The following is a 23,468-nucleotide window of genomic DNA, read 5'->3' on the forward strand; positions in this document are numbered from 1 at the left end:
GTCAGGGAGCTATGATCCCACATGCCACAGTGCAGCCAAAAGTTAAAAAAAAAAAAAAAAAAAAGCTGTCTAACTGTTAAAATAAACCCAAATTCACACACTACACTAAGATAAATTCCAGAAGGATTAAAAAATTTAACGTTAGTAGAAGAAAATACACAGGAATATTTACAAAACTTTGGAGTAAGGAATGATTTTCTACACATGAAACTAAAAGCAGAAAGTATAAAGGATGATAGATGTGATTATATAAAGTATAAAACTTTTATATAGGAAGATTTACCACAAACCAAATTAAAAGACAAATGACATTGGAGGAAAGTATCCTTAACCAAAGGTTTGTATCCTTAATGTTCAAAGACCTTCTTCAAATCAATAAAAGAAAAGCGAAGATACACAACTGACCAGGAAAGGTATTTGACACAAGAAAAATCCTCAAATGCCCAATAAACATAAAAAGTTCAACTTCACTATCAGTCAAGAAGTACAAATTTAAACCATAAAGAAAAAAATAAGGATAAATATATCCATAATTAAGAGGAGTTTGGAGATTCAGGCCCTTTCAAACATTACTGGATATATAAACTTATACAGTTCTTCTAGAGGGTATAAAAGCCATAAGACAGGATTTATTCTTTAGTTTAGGAATGCTACTACTAGGAATGCACAGCGAAAAAATAATTAAGGGTATATATATATGTATATATATATATGTCTCCTTAATATATAACATGGCACTCTCTATAATAATAAAGAATTGGAAACAACCTAAGTGTCCAAAAACAAGGGCTGTATGCAGCCATTTCAAAAGATGTAGAAGAATATTTAGGAACAAAAAATATTTCAGGAAAGATATTTAAAATAACAAAGCAATAATGAAAATGCAGACAGTAGGGGGAAAGAAGTTGTAACTTTGACAACCTGACACTAGAGTTCTGATAGGGAGGGACTATTTTGATTTAGCAGAATAATGTATCTCTTTGTAGTTTAGAATAAAGCAGAAGAAGCATTGAATTGCCTTGTGCAAAAGAGGATGGAAACTGGAAATGATTGCTTTGGAGTTTATAGCTAGAGGCGGTTGAATTTGGAAAATGAAAAAGATATTCATTACCTTCTCAGGGAGAGAAGCTGGACAGCTGTTGCTGCTGTACTGCCTCTGGAGGGATGGTCAATGAGAATTTTCCAGTGATATGAATGACTAATGGACTCTTAAAAGAACTGCTCTCTTAACATGCAGTTTCAAGTTTTTCTCTAAGCTGAGCTTCAATATGAGCCATCCTTTCTTGCTCCCAAATTTTCCCAAAAGTTTGCCAACACCACCTTGTTTAGGCCATATTTTGGGGAGAGAAGGGGTTGGGGAAATGTAGAAGGGACATTTCATGCCCAGAAAGTGAAATGAGCGGTGGAGATCAAGGCAGAAAATCAGAGCTAGAGGTAATCAAAAGAAACATATCCCCACTGTCACCTCCACAAAACCCCCCAAGAACCCTCAGAGGTATTGGTAGGGACTTGGGCTTCACACCCTTTCATAGGACAGAGGTTTGAGCAGAATTCTTTTATATCGCAAAGTTTGGGGAGACCCATAAAGTACATGCGATGAAGAAACTCAAGAGAAAATTCTTTAGAAGGATACACAGTATGCAAAAGTTACTTAAGATGCTAAAATTATGAGCATTATTTATTTTCCTCTTTTGCTCACCTGTATTTTGATTCTTCTATAATGCATCCATATTACTTATATAATTTTTAGAAATAAGAGTGTACTGAGGGAATACGTAAATCTACCAGAAAGCTGACTGGTGGTTGCCAGGGGCTGCAGGAAGGGAGGAATGGGAAGTGACTGCTTAATGGGTGTGGGTTTCCTTTTGGGGAGATGAAAATGTTTTAGAACTAGATAGAGGTAGTGGTTGTACAACATTGTGAATGTACTAAAGGCCACTGGGTTGTTCACTTTAAATGATTAATTTTATGTTATATGAATTTCACCTCAACAGAGAAAAAAGAAAAAAATCTACTGAGGAGAAAAACATACAACATAGATCAGACTCCGTCACTCTTCTGCTTAAAATCCTTCAGGGACTTCCTAACTCTGTAGCATGGCAAACAAGGCTCTTCACGTCCTGGCCCTGCTGCTGCTCCGCCACAGCCACCCCTTCCTATAAACCTTATTCTCCAGCCATACAAAACCATGTGCAGTGCTCTGAAAGGGCCTATTCTTTCCTGCCTTTGTATGGCTTTGCTTTTCTTGGAATGCCCTTCCCCTAGTTAGTTTCCACTCAACCTTCAAAACTCAGCTAAACATCTCCTCCTTTGAGAAGCTTTCCCTGATTTCATAGTCTTGGGTACCTCTTCCCGTATACCCCAAGAACCTTCTGGACATTTCTTTATTTTATCAGTGTAGGTGATTGTGAATCTTTGGAGGACCAGGCCTGGGCCTTTCCTCTCTTTAGCTTCAAAAGTTGGCCCAGGACAGAAGCCACAATGAATGTAGAATGAATAAGAACAGACTTAAAATCACTGAAAATAACAACCTTTTCTAATGTAAACAGGTAGTTACCCTGGGCATGGAATTGAAAATGATTCAGAGATGTTTAACTGGCCTACTATGGTATTTATCATAGAGGAAGAGGATATCTTTTCTTTTTCTTCTTACTTTTTATGAATTATTTAGGAATTGAAGTATGATAAAAATTCTGAATGATAGGTTAATAAAAATGTCAATCTAATTAGCAAAATGGTCCCACATGGGGGATAGAGGGTTGCAGAATACTGATGGTTTTAGGAAAATGCCTAAAAACTCAATTACTCTTGCAAAAAAAAAAAATCCAAAAACATGGGCTTCCCTGGTGGCGCAGTGGTTGGGGGTCCGCCTGCCAATGCAGGGGACACGGGTTCGGGCCCTGGTCCGGGAGGATCCCACGTGCCGCGGAGCAACTAAGCCTGTGTGCCACAACTACTGAGCCTGCGCATCTGGAGCCTGTGCTCCCAACAGGAGAGGCCGCGATGGTGAGGGGCCCGCGCACCGCGATGAAGAGTGGCCCCCGCTTGCCGCAACTGGAGAAAGCCCTTGAACAGAAACGAAGACCCAACACAGCCAAAAATAAATATAAATAAATAAATAAATTTATAAAAAAAAAAAAAAATCCAAAAACAAAAACAAAAAAACCATGATAGGTAATAGATAAAAAGAGATTTTTTTTTTTGATACCTTGACTCAAAACTAAGTATAGTATTGCTATCTCAGGATGGTTTTTAAAAATACCTAAGTCTTATAGGATTTAAAATGAACCTAAGCTCCTAATGAAATCATGGATCTAGGCAAAAAAATGATCAATGGCTGCTAAAACTATTAGGTAAAATGTTGACAAGGAACATATGTATCAGGCTGGCAGCCCCTGAATCCACTGTTCAATCTTACCATTTACTAAAAGTGGGACAGTCAGACATTAATTGCCTCCTGATAAGATGCAGTAGGAAGTACACTGCTTAAGAAACAGTCTTGCTGAAAGAATTGAACCTGAATTTAACGTCTCTAATCATCATGTTGTGAGAAATATAAAGGAAAGAGGAGCATGTTAAATGACCCCATTGAGATATGAGAAATCAAGTCAAGAAGATGGGAAATTTGGGACTTCCTTGGCGGTCCAGTGGTTAAGACTGTGTGCTTCCAATGCAGGGGACACAGGTTCGAATCCTGGTCAGGGAACTAAGACCCTGCATGATGCAATGGTGTGGCCAAAAAAAAAAAAGATGAGAAATTCTATAAGACAAATGACAATTTCTTCAATGAATAAGTTGTATGAAGAAAAAGGGAGGGGAAAATCAGAATTCAGGGAGACAGATTTGAGACATAAATTTTGAATAAGCAAAAAGATATTTTTGAGACAACCTAGGAAAATTTACATGGATTGGGTGTTGATATTATTAAGGAATTATTGTGAACTATTATGTTTGATAACAGTGATTATCACACCATTGTTCTTTTTTCTAAAGTTTATTTTTTATTTTATTGAGGTATAGTTGATTTACAACACACCATTATGTTCTTATTTAAGTTCTTATATTCAGAGATTGAAATGTTAATGGTGAAATGATATGATGTCTTGAATTTGCATTTAAATGCTTCCTAAAAAGTGTGTATTGGGGTAGATGAAACAATAATGCAGAATATTAATAATTGTTGACTCTGGATGATAATGGGCACATGGATTCATTATACTATTCCTTCCCCTCTCGTGTATGTTTGAAAATTTCCATAAGAAAAAGTTGTAAAGAATAAACCTAACATTCAACAGCCATGTGGCAATGTTTATAAGCCCATCTACTGAGCCAAGACTATGTCACAGGAGATGGCATTGTTGGACCAATGAGAAGATCTTGGGCCTTGGAGTCAGAAAGTCCTGGGTTTGAATTCCAGCTCTGCTACTTACTAACCCTGTTAGGTTGGGCAAGTTGCTTACTTCTCAGAATCTGTTTTCTCATCCGCAAACAGGGATAATAATACCTACTTCAGAAGATTTGCAGAATGAGTTAGAAGATATACAGAGTGTCCATCACGTGCCCCTCACAGAATAAATACTCTGTGAATGTTAACTACCTTATACTAATCCAGTTATTTCCTTTATTGTTTTTTAAAAATAAATTTAAGTAATACTCCCCCAATTTTACTCTACAGAGGAAGGAATCACTGTTAGCAGTTTGGTGTTGGTATCTTTCTGGACTTTTCTTTACATCTATAAATATATATAGGAATATGCATCTACATACGTACAGTGTGGGTTTTTTTAAAACAAAAATGGAATCTTATATTACATATTATTTGGCAATTTACTTTTATCACGTTACAATATATAGTGTGTCTCTTTTTGTCAGTTCATGTGGTGCTTACATGTGATTCAATCAGAGTGCCATTCATATGCCTTTACTCCCAGGTATGAACGTTTCTGTGAGATAGAATCCTACAGAATTGTTAGGTGGAAGAGTGTGTGTAGTGCATATCTTGATGGTATTACAAAATGGTCCAACTGCCCTTCTACAAGTTACTGAGTTATTTTCACATGAAGACCTCAATATTATCTATTTTCTATATATTTCTAAGTTGCATTCTGGAAGATATGTCCTTTCTGGTACCACTTATTTCTCAACAGGCACTGAAAGTGTTCAGAGAATAAATGTGTTTGATTAGCAAAAATCAGCCTCATGGAAAATAGTCAAGCTCCATTCTGCTATTTGTTCCTGTTAGAGGATAATGCACTGCATACTGTTTTCAAGGTGGAATGTAGTGGTGTATTGGATTAAATAAATGGGAGTCCTAGTTTTCTTTGTGAAAAGCCAGTGAACATTATTTGAGGCAGAATCCTGAGAGAAAGCAGGGAAATAAAACCTCCTCTCAAATGAGGTCCCAGTGAATGGCAGCCATGGAAAAGTGATGAGTAAAGAAAGGGGAAGGAATGTCTGCCTTGATTCCCTGGGGAGTTCAAGATCTCACTTTCCCCCCCTGTTGTTCTAGTGACTTTTAGAGAGGACAATTCTAGAGAAGGATGGTTTCAAAAAGAAAAGAAATCCAAATGGAATCCAATTTGGCCTTACTTATGTCAGAGCACCTGCCATGTGGTGTACAATAGTCCCAGGCAGAACTCCTAAGAAAGATCACTTTGTAAACCATCCTTCTGCTGTGGGAGTTCAACAATTGTCCTTTGTCCATGCAGCCCTCCCATCATCCCGCTATGGAGTTGCTGGTCCAAACCACTGTAGTAAGGTTTGGGCAAGAAGAAATTATTCCATTGTCTTTTAAAAGTTAGATCAATAAGGGTGATATCATTCATGATGTATGGCTTTCCTTGGGTCCCAGCTGTTCCAGATGTAGGAGATCATGTGCTACCCCATTGCTGGATATATTTCTCCAGCTCCATAGGCGATATGGGCACATAGAAAATGACCTGTGTCAGATGAGAATCTACTTAAGCCCCAAAAATGCTGACTTTTTTTTTTAGGTGAAGTACAATCAACATTTTGCTTAGTGACTTCTAGAACAATGCATGTAAAAAAAATAAATGTCCCAGTCTTTCTTGGACTTAGAGTTAGGTTTTAAATACAAGGTACTAACTCAATTCATTGCATCTGACCTCCAGAACACTTTTTGTCTCTAATTCCTTTTTTAGTCCTGAATCAGTCTTTTGCCAACGACAGATGGGTCGACTACAACAAATGGACAGTTTGCACATGAGACTTAATGTACAACTCCTTGTTTGTTTTTCTTTGACAGGTAACTTTAATTATTTTGACAAATATTTAATGTGCCAGGTATTGTCCTAGGTGCTAAGGATAAAGCAGAACAAAACAACAAAAATTCTTGCCTTTGTGGGTTTACATGCTAGTTGGGAAGCTTCATTCATTCATTCACTCATTCCACAAGCATTTATTGATCTTCTAATACAACTCAGGCCTTAAACTACATACTGTGCCTAAATAGGATTTTATCCCTGCACTCAGAGTCTAGTGGGAGAAGTAAGACATGCCCCCTTTCCTCCCGTGCTGCCCGCCATATACCCTCATATATAGAAAGTACAGAAGAGGGGCATCTCGTTCAGGTTGAGTGGTTCAAAGAATGTTTCTCAGAGAAACATGTAAACAAACAAGTAAGTTGAGGCTGGAAGAATGAACTGATGGGGGATAAAGGCAGACCTGGTGGTGATGAGACGGAGCATGGCATAGGGCCCAGGCCAGATGAGGAGACCAATGAATGCTGTTGAATGAATGAATGAAACTTCCCCAGGAGAGCATAAACTCCATGAGATATGTTCTGGGAACTGCAAGTTCCTTCCTGTGGCTGAAGTTTAAATTGTGTGGGGATGAGAAGCAGGAGATGGGGCTGGGGAAGGAGATAGGGTCGGGGCTTGAGGTAGGTCTGGCTAAGGAGCTTTGTCCTGATGACAATTAGAAAATTTGTGGACCATTTTAAATGGCAATATGACATGGTCTGATTGTTTTATTCTTTTCTTAATAAAAATGTATTTTAAAAATTCCACAAATGACATATGTTTATTTTAGATGACTCTTATGGACTTTTTGTGGGAGCAATGATTTCATTATACTATTTTTGTAAATGGTACTTTACACATCTCTTTCTGCTTCACAGTGGAAGGACATTGGACCTGACATACAGAAGTCTCTCAGTAAAGATTTGCTGTTTTTGAAATTCCATGGACACTGGTAAGTTGCAGTCAGCTTAGGTGAGGCCATGATCTGGCCCAATTGTGCCACTCCGAGAAACTGGAGCTTCATTACCTAACTGGGAATATTTAACAATTCCCCCTGCTGCGTCATTGCCACTATGTTTTTTTATCTCCATTTTTTTCACTTTTTATTATGGAAAAATCCAAATATTAATGTATGTAAAAATAGAAAGGGTAGTATAAGAAACCCTCATATACCTACCACCCAACGTCAACAATTAACAACTTACAGCCAATCTTGTCTCATTTATATCCTTTCCTCTTCTCGACCACTGCATTATTTTGAAGTAAATCCAAGACTTCAGATCTTTTTGTATGTATCTCTAAAAGATAAGAACTTGTTTAAAAACATATCCATAATTATTACAACTAACAAAATAAGGAGTTTTATTCTTTACAGTCATTAAATATACAGTCAGTGCTCAAATTCCAACTGTCTCTTTATTTTAAAGTTGGCTTATTTGAATCATGAGTTAAAGTCCACATTTGTATTGGGTTGTATAAGTTTTCTTTAATTAATAGGTTCCCTCTTTTTCTTTTTTTTTCTTACCTTGCTTGTTATTTATTTAACTAAAGGCTCTTAACAGAATGGATAAGTTGAAAACAGTGCTTTAAGTGTGCCATTTTCCTTCATGCTCACCTTCACTAGGTTTTTTTTAACACCTGATAATTTTTAAGGTACAAAACTGTATCTCATTATTGCACAACATTCTTCTAATTTGCAAATCATGTCTAATGTTGCCTTTTTTTATCCTGTCAGCTTTATCCAACCACTGAGACACATGGTGATCACACCATATACCAAGATGAGTTCTAGATGGAATAAAGCGTTACATATGAATAAATAAAACCATAAAAAACTAAAATAAAATATAATATTGAACATATTTTTGGAAAGGGAATATGTTACCTAAACATAAAAGCAATGGAAAATATCACAAAGAAAAGTTATCAATAAAATCAAATATATGCTGTTAAAACTTTTTGGTCAACAAACACAAAATGAAAGGACAGATGATAAACTGGGTGGGGGAAATAGTTACCATCTATGAGAGACAATAGTTTAGTAGCTTTAATACACATGGTCTTGTCTAGATTGTCACTGGGTCTGGATGGGTCCACTCACAAGATGACACCAAGTCGAGATTCTTTAGACTCTATCTTCTTTTTTAAAAAATTTTTATTGGAGTATAGTTGATCTACAATGCTGTGTTAGTTTCAGGTATACAGCAAAGTGAATCAGTTATACATATACATATGTCCACTCTTTTTTAGATTCTTTTCCCATATAGGTCATTACAGAGTATTGAGCAGAGTTCCCTGTGCTATACAGTAGGTCCTTATTTGTTATCTATTTTATATATAGTAGTTTGTATCTGCTAATCCCAAACTCCCAATTTATCCCTCCCTCACCCTCCTCTTTGGTAACCATAAGTTTGTTTTCTACATCTGTGACTCCATTTCTGTTTTGTAAATAAGTTCATTTGTACCATTTTTTAAGATTCCACCTATAAGCAATATCATATGATCTGGAAGTTGTATTTTTTTCTCTAGATCTCCTGCCCCAATTATTCACTTGAGAAACTTTAAGAGTGAGGGTAAGATTCCTCACATTTAGTCCCTCTGTTCTGTCTGTTGGTTTCACCATCCTTCTGCTCTGTTGACCCCAGGAGCTCTGCTGGGCCACTGCTGACCTCCTTCCCACCACTGACATCTGTCTTTCTTCTTCTCTTCTAGCAATCAGGAAAACACTTTCTACTTCTTATGACTGACTTCTTTCAAAGGAGCTTCCTGCAGGAGAGCTTCTGGGCCCCTCATGACCCAGTTAATTTTGTTAGACCACAGACCTTCTGTCCCTGAACTCACAAGCACTCTTAGGAGGAAGGAAGAAGGGTGAAAGTGCAAGTCAGAGGATGATCAGGCCCCTGGGGTAGCTAAAACTTTACCCTCTCTGACTCCCAGGATCTGCTGCATAAATTATTTCCTGGCCACAAGTGACAGAAGCTGATGCTGGCAGATTAGGCAGAAAAGGGATTTATTTAAAGGATATTGGGTAACTCGTAGAATTGTTGGGAAGACTGGAGGAAACAATTTTGAGGCTAAGTTTCCAAGAAAATCCCCCCAAATTAGTAGCACAGCTGGCCTAATAAGCACACTGAGGCCAATGCCCTGTCACCACTCAGTAACTATATGCTGCCAGGAACTCAATTTGACCGCAGCCACTGCTGCCAAAGGCATCGGTGCTACTTCTGTACCAGGAACTCAGCCTTACAGACCATTCCAGTTTCCCCAAAGCACATAGCTCTGCTACCCGCCTCACCAGCAAAAGGAGTGCACTGTGCAGCCTTTCCCCTCTCGCTGCCACTTTCTTCACCAGAATCTCACACAAATGCATCTGATTAGAGGAGCACAAGTCACATGCCTGTGTCCTAACTGCAAAGGAGGGGAACGGGAATGAGTATTTTTGCCTTCTAACTTAGTGGGACTCAGAAAGGGAAAAATTCTCCTAACATCAGAAGGGTGTTCAAAAGGCAGTGGGTACCACAAGACCAGGACAAATGTTTACCAGAATGAATGACTTAGGCTGGGCATGGCATGGGGTGGTCACTTATAGATAGGGTGGCCTTATACCTTCTAATTAAAATATGGACTGAGTTATAATATGGAATGACATACAAGGTTATTTGTGGAGGCATTACTTTTAATAGCAAAAGATTGGAAACTATCCAAATGTTCAGTAATAGAGGTTTGGTTGAAGAAAAATCGTGGAACTTCAATACACACATGGAAGACAATGCACCTGAATGAAGGGGAAGGAATGATCTCTAGAATATATAAGTGAAAAAAGCAAAGTAGAGAATAATATGTATAGCACCTGTCTTTTCTGTAAGAAAGGTGGGGATATATTTATGGTTCAACCACAGAAATTGCCATTTTTGCTAATAAAATGGTTAATCTTTGGCAATTTCATACAATTCAACATAATACAGGGCAGAGGAGACAAGGATGGAAAAGAGACTTTTCTGAATATATTTATTATGCATTTTTGACTTTGGAATCATAAAAATGTGTTTTATGCATTCAAAATTAAATTTAATTTAAAAGGACAATTCCTAAGATTTTAAAACAAACCAAAAACAATGAACTTAACTGTATATGAAGTTAATTATGTAGCTGCACAGAGAAGACAATTATTTCAAGTGACTACAATATGGTATATTTGCTGTACATACATAGTGGAATATATTTTAAGGGAGAATAGAGCTGCAAAGAAATCTAACACTTCACTCAATAGTTATGTCACTAGTAGGTCTTTACATTAGTATTTTGAAACTATTTTTTATGTAGTGTAGCACAAAGTAATAAGTAATTATGTTAATGTTATTAGGAACCAAGATTTTTAGTGTAAGAGAAGAGAAATATAAAATCAAAGGCATTAATATAAATAGATTTTATTTATTTATTTATTTTGAACAGGATTGGGAGGACTTTAAATGCCAGACTGAGGAGTTCAGATCTTTTTTTTTTTTTTTAAATAAATTTATTTATTCATTTTTGGCTGCGTTGGGTCTTCGTTGCTGTGCGCAGGCTTTTCTCTAGTTGTGGCGAGCAGGGGCTACTCTTCGTTGTGGTGCGTGGGCTTCTCATTGCAGTGGCTTCTCTTGTTGTGGAGCAGGGGCTCTAGGCGCGTGGGCTTCAGTAGTTGTGGCGCACGGGCTTAGTTGCTCTGCAGCATGTGGGATCTTCCTGGACGAAGGCTCAAACCTGTGTCCCATGTATTGGCAGGAGGATCTTAACCACTGCGCCACCAGGGAAGTCCCTAAATAGATTTTAATATTAAATTTGAATTAGAAATATCAGTATATGCTTATGATTTTTTTCTTCTATTTCTATACTTTTCAGAAAGGCCTAGAAGCATTAAAACCCCATGGACAATGGGCAACCTCTAGTGCCCAGACTGTGGTCCCTGAATGACATTCGGCATTTAAAGGAACCAGGATCTTCCATGGCTGATTCCAAGTTTGGGGCAGTATATGTACAAGATAAGGTTTACACATCTTGAGGAGCCCAAAACTATGAAGTTACCAAAGATCGGTGGGTTTTATCAAAAGGACTCAAGAGCCAACATGAAGGGGCTCCAAATGGTCAAAGATGGGATAATTCAAGTACGTAAAAAAGTAGTGATTGAATTTGATTGAAATACATAGAATATGCAAAGACCTAATGAGTTCATGGGTGGGTGGGGTGGAGGAGTGTCTTAACAAATTAACAAACTCTTGGGTAACATTGGTGGTAAGTAGGTCACAGACCTTACTCTGAAAACTGGCAATTTAAGAGAAATAAGTAAGCATTATCCTGCTTTTCCAATTCAGTCTGCATTTCAGGATGACCAAGTAGCCCTAATTAATGAGGAAATGTTCTTCCTTACACACAATTCCCAGCTAATAAATGTGAAACGAATGACAGAATTAGAAAAATCACCATTTTATAATCCTAATGATATAATTTAAGGCAAAGATCAATAAAGGATGAAAGCATTAGATGGAAGGCTTCAAGCCCGTTTCATGATGCTGAACTCTTTTAGCTTTTGCTGGTCTGTAAAACTCTTTATCTCTCCTTCAACTCTGAATGATAGCCTTGCTGGGTATTTTTGGTTGTAGGTTTTCTCCTCACATCACTTTTTTGGGAGCTCATTCTATCAAGAGGCCACTGGTGCTGGCAGGCACCATTTTGGAGTCCTGCCTATAGCTTATTAGTCCCAGGGCCTGGAGGGGCCCACCAGCTGGTGGGCACCAGTCCTGGGATTTCACAGGCTAAGTAGCTAACTGCACAGCTGGCCTGCTGGTGGGTAGAGCTGTGTCCCTGCATTTCGGAGCATGTGAGATTTTGTGTGTGCCCTTTAAGAGCGGAGTCTCCATTGCCTAGAGCCCTCTGGCTCTCTTGAAAGTAAGCCCCACTGGCCTTCAAAGCCAAACGTTCAGGTGGCCCCATCTTCTTGTTGCAAGACCCCTGGGCAGGGGCTCAGACCACTTCCTCCTTGGGGAGAACCTCTGCAATTGTAATTAACCTCCCATTTGTGGGTTCCCCACCTGGGGGTATGTGTCTTGAGTATAATGCGACTCCACCCCTCCTACCTGTCTAATTGTGGTTCCTTCTTTATATCTTTAGTCGTAGAAGATCTTTTCTGCTAGTCTTCAAGTAGTTCTCATCAATAGTTGCTCTGTAAATAGTGGCAATTTGGTGTGCCTTGGGGAGGAAATGACCTCAGGATCTTCCTACTCTGACATCTTGGCACTTCCCTAGAAAAACAGCTTATGGAGAACTTTACAGTGGAGAGATCTAGCTGACACCACCTGAATCTGCTGATCAATCTTAACTTCCCTAAGAGTGGGACTACCAGAAAATATGTGCTTCTTGAGATGCCCCCTTATGGAAAACAGAACCTGAATCTAACAAGCCTTTTAGAACTAACCTCCAGTTTACATGAAATACAGGAGGTAGAGGCTCAGGTTTAAGTGATGCCACAAGGACATAAACGGATAAATTCAGAATATAGGATAGTCTATAGAACAATTGAACTAGTTTAATCAAGAAGTCAATGGCATAAAGAAAAATAAAAACTTGGGGCAAGGTGGGGAGAAACTGTTCTAGATTATAAAAGACTCAAAAGACATAACCATCAAGTGCAGTGTGTGGACCTCACCTGGATCCTGATTCTAAGGAGCCAACTATAAGAAATATATTTCTTTAGATATTAGGGAACTTTGAAAATGGTCTAAGAATCAGATGATATCAAGGAATTACTACTATTGTTAGGTGTATTACTGGCACTATGGCTATATAAGAAAATATTCATATATTTTATTTTATTTTATTTAAAAATAAAAACCCAAAACCTTCAGGTTCTTTTTTTTAAAATTTTATTTATTTATTTATTTATTTTATACAGCAGGTTCTTATTAGTTATCTACTTTATACATATTAGTGTATACATGTCAATCCCAATCTCCCAATTCATCCCACGACCACCACCCCCACCCGCTTTCCCCCCTTGGTGTCCATACGTTTGTTCTCTACATCTGTGTCTCTATTTCTGCCTTGCAAACTGATTCATCTCTACCATTTTTCTAGATTCACATATATGCGTTAATATACGATATTTGTTTTTCTCTCTCTGACTTACTTCACTCTGTATGACAGACTATAGGTCCATCCATGTCTCTACAAATGACCCAATTTCTTTCCTTTTTATGGTTGAGTAATATTCCATTGTATATGTGTACCACATCTTCTTTATCCATTCATCTGTTGATGGGCATTTAGGTTGCTTCCATGACCTGCCTATTGTAAATAGTGCTGCAATGAACATTGGGGTGCATGTGTCTTTTTGAATTACGGTTTTCTCTGGGTATATGCCCGGTAGTGTGATTGCTGGGTCATATGGTAATTCTATTTTTAGTTTTTTAAGGAATCTCCATACTGTTCTCCATAGTGGCTATATCAATTTACATTCCCACCAGCAGTACAAGAGAGTTCCCTTTTCTCCACACTCTCTCCAGCATTTGTTGTTTGTAGATTTTCTGATGATGCCCATTCTAACCAGTGTGAGGTGATACCTCATGGTAGTTTTGATTTGCATTTCTCTAATGATTAGTGATGTTGAGCATCCTTTCATGTGTTTGTTGGCAATCTGTATGTCTTCTTTGGAGAAATGTCTATTTAGGTCTTCTGTCCATTTTTTAATTGGGTTGTTTGTTTTTTTAATATTGAGCTGCATGAACTGTTTATATATTTTGGAGATTAATCCTTTATCCATTGATTTGTTTGCAAATATTTTCTCCCATTCTGAGGGTTTTCTTTTCGTCTTGTTTATAGTTTCCTTTGCTGTGCAAAAGCTTTGAAGTTTCATTAGGTCCCATTTGTTTATTTTTGTTTTTATTTCCATTACTCTAGGAGGTGGATCAAGAAAGCTCTTGCTGTGATTTATGTCAGAGTGTTCTTCCTATGTTTTCCTCTAAGAGTTTTATAGTGTCCAGTCTTACATTTAGGTCTTTAATCCATTTTGAGTTTATTTTTGTGTATGGTGTTAAGGAGTGTTCTAATTTCATTCTCTTACATGTAGCTGTCCAGTTTTCCCAGCACCACTTATTGAAGAGACTGTCTTTTCTCTATTGTATATCCTCGCCTCCCTTGTCATAGATTAGTTGAACATATGTGCGTGGGTTTATCTCTGGGCTTTCTATCCTGTTCCATTGATCTATATTTCTATTTTTGTGCCAGTACCATATTGTCTTGATCACTGTAACTTTGTAGTATAGTCTGAAGTCAGGGAGTCTGATTCTGCCAGCTCCTCTTTTTTTCCCTCAGGATTGCTTTGGCTATTCAGAGTCTTTTGTGTTTCCATACAAATTTTAAGATTTTTTGTTCTAGTTCTATAAAAAATGCCATGGTAATTTGATAGGGATTGCTTGAATCTATAGATTGCTTTGTGTAGTAGAGTCATTTTCACAATATTGATTCTTCTAATCCAAGAACATGGTATATCTCTCCATCTGTTTGTGTCATCTTTGATTTCTTTCATCAGTGTCTTACAGTCTTCTGAGTACAGGTCTTTTACCTCCTTAGGTAGGTTTATTCCTAGGTATTTTATTCTTTTTGTTGCAATGGTGAATGGGATTGTTTCCTTAATTTCTCTTTCTGATCTTTCATTGTTAGTGGATAGGAATGCAAGAGATTTCTGTGCATTAATTTTGTACTCTGCAACTTTACCAAATTCATTGATTAGCTCTAGTAGTTTTCTGGTGGCATCTTTAGGATTCTCTATGTATAGTATCATGTCATCTGCAAACAGTGACAGTTTAATTTCTTCTTTTCCAATCTGGATTCCTTTTATTTCTTTTTCTTCTCTGATTGCCATAGCTAGAACTTCCAAAACTTTGTTGAATAATAGTGGCGAGAGTGAACATCCTTGTCTGGTTGCTGATCTTAGAGGAAATGCTTTCAGTTTTTCACTATTGAGAATGATGTTTGCTGTGGGTTTGTCATAGATGGCCTTTGTTATGTTGAGGTATGTTCCCTCTATGCCCACTTTCTAGAGAGTTTTTAGCATAAGTGGGTGTTGAATTTTGTCAAAAGCTTTTTCTGCATCTATTGAGATGATCATATGGTTTTTATTCTTCAATTTGTTAATATGGTGTATCACATTGATTGATTTGCATATATTGAAGAATCCTTGCATCCCTGGGACATATTCCACTTGATCATGGTGTATGATCCTTTTAATGTGTTGTTGGATTCTGTTTGCTGGTATTTTGTTGAGGATTTTTACATCTATATTCATCAGTGATATTGGTCTGTAATTTTCTTTTTTTGTAGTATCTTTGTCTGGTCTGGGTATAAGAGTGATGCTGGCCTTGTAGACTGAGTTTGGGAGTGTTTCTTCCTCTGCAATTTTTTGGAAGAGTTTGAGAAGGATGGGTGTTAGCTCTTCTGTAAATGTTTGATAGAATTCACCTGTGAAGCCATCAGGTCCTGGACTTTTGTTTGTTGGAAGATTTTTAATCAGTTACAATTTCATTACTTGTGATTGGTCTGTTCATATTTCTATTTCTTCCTGGTTCAGTCTTGGAAGGTTATAACTTTCTAAGGATTTGTCCATTTCTTCCAGGTTGTCCATTTTTTTGGCATAGAGTTGCTTGTAGTTGTCTCTTATGATGCTTTGTATTTCTGTGGTGTCCATTTTAACTTCTCCTTTTTCATTTTTAATTTTATTGATTTGAGTCCTCTCCCTCTTTTTCTTGATGAGTCTGGCTAAAGGTCTATCAATTTTGTTTATCTTCTCAAAGAACCAGCTTTTAGTTTTATTCATTTTTGATATTGTTTTCTTTGTTTCTATTTCATTTATTTCTGCTCTGATATTTATGATTTCTTTCCTTCTGCTAACTTTGGGTTTTGTTTGTTCTTCTTTCTCTAATTCCATTAGGTATAAGGTTAGATTGTTTATTTGAGATTTTTCTTGTTTCTTGAGGTAGGCTTGTATAGCTATAAACTTCCCTCTTAGAACTGCTTTTGTTGCATCCCATAGGTTTTGGTTCGTCTTGTTTTCATTGTCATTTGTCTCTAGGTATTTTTTGATTTCCTCTTTGATTTCTTCAGTGATCTCTTGGTTATTTAGTAACATATTGTTTAGCCTCCACGTGCTTGTGTTTTTTATGTTTTGTTCCCCTGTAATTGATTTCTAATCTTATAACATTGTGGTCAGAAAAGATGCTTGATATGATTTCAGTTTTCTCAAATTTACTGAGGCTTGATTTGTGACCCAATATGTGATCTATCGTGGAGAATGTTCTGTGTGCACATGAGAAGAACGTGTAATCTGCTGTTTTCGGATGGAATGTCCTATATATATCAATTAAGTCTATCTGGTCTATTGTGTCATTTAAAGCTTGTGTTTCCTTATTAATTTTCTGTCTGAATGATCTGTTCATTGGTGTTAGTGAGGTGTTAAAGTCCGCCACTATTATTGTGTTACTGTCGATTTTCTCTTTTATGGCTGTTAGCATTTGCCTTTTGTATCGAGGGTGCATATATATTTATAATTGTTATATCTTCTTCTTGGATTGATCCCTTGATCATTATGTAGTGTCCTTCCTTGTCTCTTGTAACATTCTTTATTTTAAAGTCTATTTTATCTGATATGAGTATTGCTACTTCAGCTTTCTTTTGATTTCCATTTGCATGGAATATCTTTTTCCATCCCCCCACTTTCAGTCTGTATGTATCCTTAGGTCTGAAGTGGGTCTCTTGTAGACAGCATATATATGGGTCTTGTTTTTGTATCCATTCAGCAAGCTTCTGTCTTTTGGTTGGAGCATTTAATCCATTCACATTTAAGGTAATTATTGATATATATGTTCCTATTACCATTTTCTTAATTGTTTTGGGTTTGTTTTTGTAGGTCCTTTTCTTCTCTTGTGTTTCCCACTTAGAGAAGTTCGTTTAGCATTTGTTGTAGAGCTGGTTTGGTGGTGCTGAATTCTCTTAGCTTTTGCTTGTCTGTAAAGCTTTTGATTTCTCTGTCGAATCTGAATGAGATCCTTGCTGGTTAGAGTAATCTTGGTTGTAGGTTCTTCCCTTTCATCACTTTAAATATATCATGCCACTCCCTTCTGGCTTGTAGAGTTTCTGCTGAGAAGTCAGCTATTAACCTTATGGGAGTTCCCTTGTATGTTATTTGTTGTTTTTCCCTTGTTGCTTTTTTTTTTTTTAATTCAATTTTGGCTGCATTGGGTCTTCATTGCTATGTGCGGGCTTTCTCTAGTTGTGGTGAGTGGGGGCTACTCTTCGTTGTGGTGCATGGGCTTCTCATTGCGGTGGCTTCTCTTGTTGCAGAGCACAGGCTCTAGGCATGCAGGCTTCAGTAGCTGCAGCATACAGGCTCGGTAGTTGTGGCTCACAGGCTCTAGAGCACAGGCTCAGTAGTTGTGGTGCACAGGCTTAGTTGCTCCATGGCATGTGGGATCTTCCCAGACCAGGGCTTGAACCCATGTCCCCTGCATTGGCAGGTGGACTCTTAACCACTGGGCCACCAGGGAAATCCTCCCTTGTTGCTTTTAATAATTTTTCTTTGTCTTTAATTTTTGTCAATTTGATTACTATGTGTCTCAGCATGTTTCTCCTTGGGTTTATCCTGCCTGGGACTCTCTATGCTTCCTGGACTTCAGTGGCTATTTCCTTTCCCATGTTAGGGAAGTTTTTGACTATAATCTCTTCAAATATTTTCTCTGGTCCTTTCTCTCTCTCTTCTCTTTCTGGGACCCCTATAATGTGAATGTTGATGCATTTAATGTTGTCCCAGCTCTCTCTTAGGCTGTCTTCATTTCTTTTCATTCTTTTTTCTTTATTCTGTTCTGCAGCAGTGAATTCCACCATTCTGTCTTCCAGGTCACTTATCCATTCTACGCCTCAGTTATTCTGCTATTGATTCCTTTTAGTGTATTTTTCTTTTCAGTTATTGTATTGTTCATCTCTGTTTGTTTGTTCTTTAATTCTTCTACGTGTTTTTTCTTTAATTCTTCTAGGTCTTTGTTAAACATTTCTTTCATCTTCTCAATCTTTGCCTCCATTCTTTTTCCGAGGTCCTGGATCATCTTCACTCTCATTATTCTGAATTCTTTTTCTGGAAGGTTGCCTATCTCCACTTCATTTAGTTGTTTTTCTGGGGTTTTATCTTGTCCTTCATCTGGTACATAGTCCTCTGCCTTTTCATTTTGTCTGTCTTTCTGTGAATGTGGTTTTCGTTTCACAGGCTACAGGATTGTAGTTCTTTTTTCTTCTGCTGTCTGCCCTCTGGTGGATGAGGCTATCTAAGAGGCTTGTGCAAGCTTCCTGATGGGAGGGACCTGTGGTGGGTAGAGCTGTGTGTTGCTCTGGTGGGCAGAGCTCAGTAAAACTTTAATCTGCTTGTCTGCTGATGGGTGGGGCTAAGTTCCCTCCCTGTTGGTTGTTTGGCCTGAGGCGACCCAGCACTGAAGCCTACAGGCTCTTTGGTGGCGCTAATGGCAGACTCCAGGAGGACTCACACCAAGGAGTACTTCCCAGAACTTCTGCTGCCAGTGTCCTTGTCCCCCCGGTGAGCCACAGCCACCCCCCGCCTCTGCAGGAGTCCCTCCAACACTAACAGGTAGGTCTGGTTCAGTCTCCTATGGGGTCACTGCTCCTTCCCCCTGGGTCCTCATGTGCACGTTACTTTGTGTGTGCCCTCCAGGAGTGGAGTCTCTGTTTGCCCCTGTCCTGTCGAAGTCCTGCAATCAAATCCCGCTAACCTTCAAAGTCTAATTCTCTGGGAATTCCTCCTCCCATTGCTGGACTCCCAGGTTGGGAAGCCTGATGTGGGGCTCAGAACCTTCACTCCAGTGGGTGGACTTCTGTGGCATAATTGTTCTCCAGTCTGTGAGTCACCCACCCAGTGGTTATGGGATTTGATTTTATTGTGATTGTGCCCCTCCTACCTTCTCCCTGTGGCTTCTCCTTTGTCTTTGAATGTGAGGTGTCTATTTTAGTGAGTTCCAGTGTCTTCCTGTCAATGATTGTTCAGCAGTTAGTTGTGATTCTGGTGCTCTCACAAGAGGAAGTGAGCGCACATCCTTCTACCCTGCCATCTTGAACCAATCCTTTCATATATTTTAGAGACGTGAAGTGATGTATCTAGAGAAGAAATAAAGTGAGGACTGGGATTTTTTTAAAAAATTAATTAATTAATTTATTTAGCTATGTTGGGTCTTAGTTGTGGCACGCCAGCTCTTCGTTGCGGTGTGTGAGCTCTCTAGTTGTGACATGCGGGCTCTCTAGTTGTGGCATGCAGGCTCTCTAGTTGTGGTGCATGGGCTCCAGAGCATGTGGGCTCAGTTGTTGCAGCACGTGGGCTCTCTAGTTGTCACGCATAGGCTCTAGAGCGCACAGGCTTATTTGCCCCACATTATGTGGGATCTTAGTTCCCCAACCAGGGATTGAACCCACACCCCCTGCATTGGAAGACAGATTCTTAACCACTGGACCACCAGGGAAGTCCTGAGGGCTGGGATTTGCTTTAAAATACTTCCACAGAAAAAGGAGAAGGATAGATAAAGCAAGTGTGGCAAAATCCTAATAATTGTTGAATCTGAATGATGGGTATTTTTTATAATATTCTTTCCAATTTTATTTATTTGAAATTTTTTGTATTAAAAAAAGGTAGTGGGAACAGGCAAAACAGAAATCTTCTGGATGATTATTCAGCCTAACCCTTGAAAGTCAATGGAGCAAATAAATGGGAAAAGTTTTTGTAATACAGACTAACTTGCTGTTCTTTAGTTGTCAGCTCACACTATGTGGTAAAACAACCTGATGTCAGTGATCACACCTTGGATGATGTGATCATGGCCAAAGGAAGGGCTGTTGGTGGGTGTGACAGTTCTTTCTCTCTCACCTCTCTTTTTTTGCTAACACCTGAAGTGGCACCTCAGCACAGCCAAGCAGAGTATAGAGCAGTTTGCAATGTTCTTTTGCATCCAAAAACTTCTAATCACACTCAGTTCCTTTGCTGATTCACTGAGGAATAACTTTTAGTCCTGTAAGTAGATCTCAAGATTGAAATCGGAACTTGGAAGAATTTAACAAGCATGTTGCCCACATCCCACTTTTCCTGACATTTCCTCCATGCCTGCCCTGTTTGAGTAAGGGTGCTGGGTGAAGGAAGAAGAAATTTTTTTTTGTTTTAGATGAAGGATTACAAAAATCAGGGATGCAAATTCAGCCAAGTGTGTGGCCCCTCTCCATTCCAGAACCTGGGGCAGGCAGACATCACAAATTGATCACAGATTTCTTTTTCTCTGGACTCTGCTTGCCATACTACTCCAGGTAGCACCATATTGATGAAATTGTTACCAAACCAAACTTGGGTCCACTCGTCTGCATGCAGTAAAGCCAATCTACTGACACCAGGTTGTGGTGAAGGAAAGGGCAGCATTTATTGCAGGGGCCAAGCAAGGAGTCCAGGCAACTAGTGCTTAAAAGACCCAAAATCCCCAATGGCTTTCAGGGAAAGATTTTTTTTTTTAACATCTTTATTGGAGTATAGTTGCTTTACAATTTTATGTTAGTTTCTGCTGTATAACAAAGTGAATCAGCTATATGTATACATATATCCCCATATCCCCTCCCTCTTGTGTTCAGGGAAAGATTTTTAAAGACAGGGGGAGGGAAGAGAGCTGTGGGGTGTATGATCAGCTCATGGACATTCTTCTGATTGGTTGGTGGTAAGGTAATTGGGAATCAACATCATCAACGTTTTGGTTCCAACTGGTCTGGGGTCTACATGCTTGTGGGCAGCATCCAGTTAACTTCTTCCACCTGGTGGGGGTTTCAGTATCTGCAAAACAGCTCAAAGGACATGGCTCAGAATATTATCTATAGCCCTTTAGGAGGAACTAAAAGTTCTTGACTTTGTTTAATGGCTAAACTATTATTATTTTGTCTTACTTGACTGTTTTCCTTTCTTTCTGCATTTTCTCACTTCTCTGATTAAATTTATTCTTTGAAACTTAGGGGAGGAGGCTAAAGTTTTTCTATGGACAAGAGGCAGGGAGAGGATGTTGGGGGGATGGGGTGGTCCTGTTCTGGGAAGGCCGCATGGGGTCCTGCTCGGCTACAAAATAACTCCTACTCAAAAACATCTTCAGACTAGATTACAGAGTAAAGCATTTGCTTAGCTGTATTTTTTAACTTTTACAAAAAAGAAGAAAAATACTTTGACTAGAAACTCAAGGAATTTAGATTAGATTGGATTTGAGGAAGAGCCTCATGTGAGGAGGTTGAAATCTCTGAATAATTACTTAGAAATATTAAGATATTTTTCTTAAAAGACCTATTAAAACTGGGCAGATTCTTTTTTTTCTTCTTTTTTTTTAAATTTGGCCACATGACATTGCTTGTGGGATCCCTGACCAGGGATAGAACGTGTACCCTCGGCAGTGAAAGTGCAGAGTCCTAACCACTGGACCACCAGGGAATTCCATTTTTTTTTTTTTTTTTTAATTCTGGGCAGATTCTTATTGTCTGGAGTGGTCCAGGACTAATGAGGTTGAGCACCATCTTTTGGCCTATGTCAGGGCATCTGGCATTTTTGCCTTCCCAGCATCCCTTTTCCCTCCTCCTTATGAAAGAATACTCTTTACTTTGAGGAAATCTGTCTGTTTGCATAGGTCTGCCCCTTCCCTTCTACATGGAGTGAGCAGGCTTAGCCAGTCGGATTACCCCATTTCCTTGAACACAGAAGTTAATACATGGATGGGCACATAACTCTAGCTGGGCACATTAAATTCTAGCCATCATTTTTCAGCCAGATCTGTTGGAGAAAAAGCATTGAGTTGATAAAGTGGCTGGCTATGAAGCTTGGGTTGCTGATGGTTACAGTGCCCTTCACATGGAGAGAGCCAACAAAACCGAAACGCTGGAAACAGTTGAAAAGAAAGTCGTCCTTAAACCATTTGACCCTTTGGTTCTAACTGTGCTAGAAGCAAGATTAACTCCTGGATAATTTAAATATGAGCAAATTGTCTTTTTTTCCTCCCTTAGTTAGTTTGAATTGGGTTATTGTCATTTCCAGGGAAAGTCTTAATTAGCATGGCATGTGAGATGCTTCATTCATTCCATTAACATTTATTAAGGTGTTGCAGTCACTTTGACACCCTGGAGATACGGGGAAAAAAAAAAGACAATCATTATTTCAAGGTGTCTACAGTTAAAGAGACAGTTATGATACAGTACTAATATAATAGATGACACATAGTGCTTAATATGTTCCGAGCACTATTCTAAACATTTTATATATACTAACTTACTTAATTCTTACAACAACCCTTTGATATAAGGTTCTGTTACTTTTTCCATTTTAGAGATAGGGAAAATCAGGCACAGAGAGGTTAAGGAAATTGCCAAAGTTTACCTACTTCAGAAATAGAAGATCTGCGATTCAAACCCAACTAGCTTGGCATTTAACCACAACATTCTAGAGCTTCATTATACCTAAAGGTCAATGTTGGAGTTATCCTGGAGAATAATCAATAATAATGGCCACCATTCACTGAATGCTTCTTATGTGCCCAGCCCTGTGCTAGGTGCATTCCTGCCTTAACACATTAAATATTTTCAAGAATTTAATGCAAAGATTATTTATTGTATAGTTGAGGGAACTGAGGCTCAGAGAGGTTAAATGACTTGCCCAGATCACACAGCTAACAAATGGCAAAGCATAAATTTGGATCCAGACATGTCTGCTTCCAAAGGCTTTCCTCTTTCTGTCATGTTTCTCTAAGGACCATACCTTCTAGCTTTTCCCCTAGAGCTGTGGCATGTCTAGGATGCTTATGACTGGCTGCCAGGGACTGGGAAATGGAGCCAACAGTGGGAATCCTTTAATGCCAGAGAGTGTGGCATATTTTGTTCACAGCAGTGCTCTTGGAATTTGTGTATACCTTGCAACCTGATAGTCCTGAGAATATATCTGCTGGAGTGGAGGGAGATTAAGAAATTCATCCGAAGTGTCTCTTTGGGAGAATAAAAAGGATGTTATTTGTTTATTTTTGTGGCAGCCATTCAAGTGTTGAAGAAGGAGTAACTTGCTTTTGTTCTGGTTTTTGCCTTCGGACCAGATCTGTGGATAAGAAGGCTCTTGGATAAGGTATGTGTCAGGTA

The 23,468-nt window shown here is 38.6% G+C and overlaps 1 long non-coding RNA gene across 8 annotated transcripts in view; it reads left to right on the forward strand.

The window, feature by feature from the left end:
• Positions 1-23,468, forward strand: part of LOC132370548 (uncharacterized) — a 94,285-nt gene that overhangs the window by 32,457 nt on the left and 38,360 nt on the right. For 6 of the 8 annotated variants that reach the window (XR_009504612.1, XR_009504613.1, XR_009504614.1 and 3 more), the window contains 3 exons: positions 6,162-6,265; positions 7,139-7,212; positions 11,139-11,401. This is a non-coding gene — a long non-coding RNA (uncharacterized LOC132370548). Of the gene's footprint in view, positions 1-6,161; positions 6,266-7,138; positions 7,213-11,138; positions 11,402-18,752; positions 18,833-23,365; positions 23,433-23,468 lie in introns of those variants that run through there. The other 2 variants (XR_009504616.1, XR_009504617.1) reach the window with 2 other exon arrangements.

This window comes from Balaenoptera ricei, chromosome 8 (genome assembly GCF_028023285.1).
Source record: "Balaenoptera ricei isolate mBalRic1 chromosome 8, mBalRic1.hap2, whole genome shotgun sequence".
In the NCBI taxonomy this organism is placed as follows: Eukaryota; Metazoa; Chordata; class Mammalia; order Artiodactyla; family Balaenopteridae; genus Balaenoptera; species Balaenoptera ricei.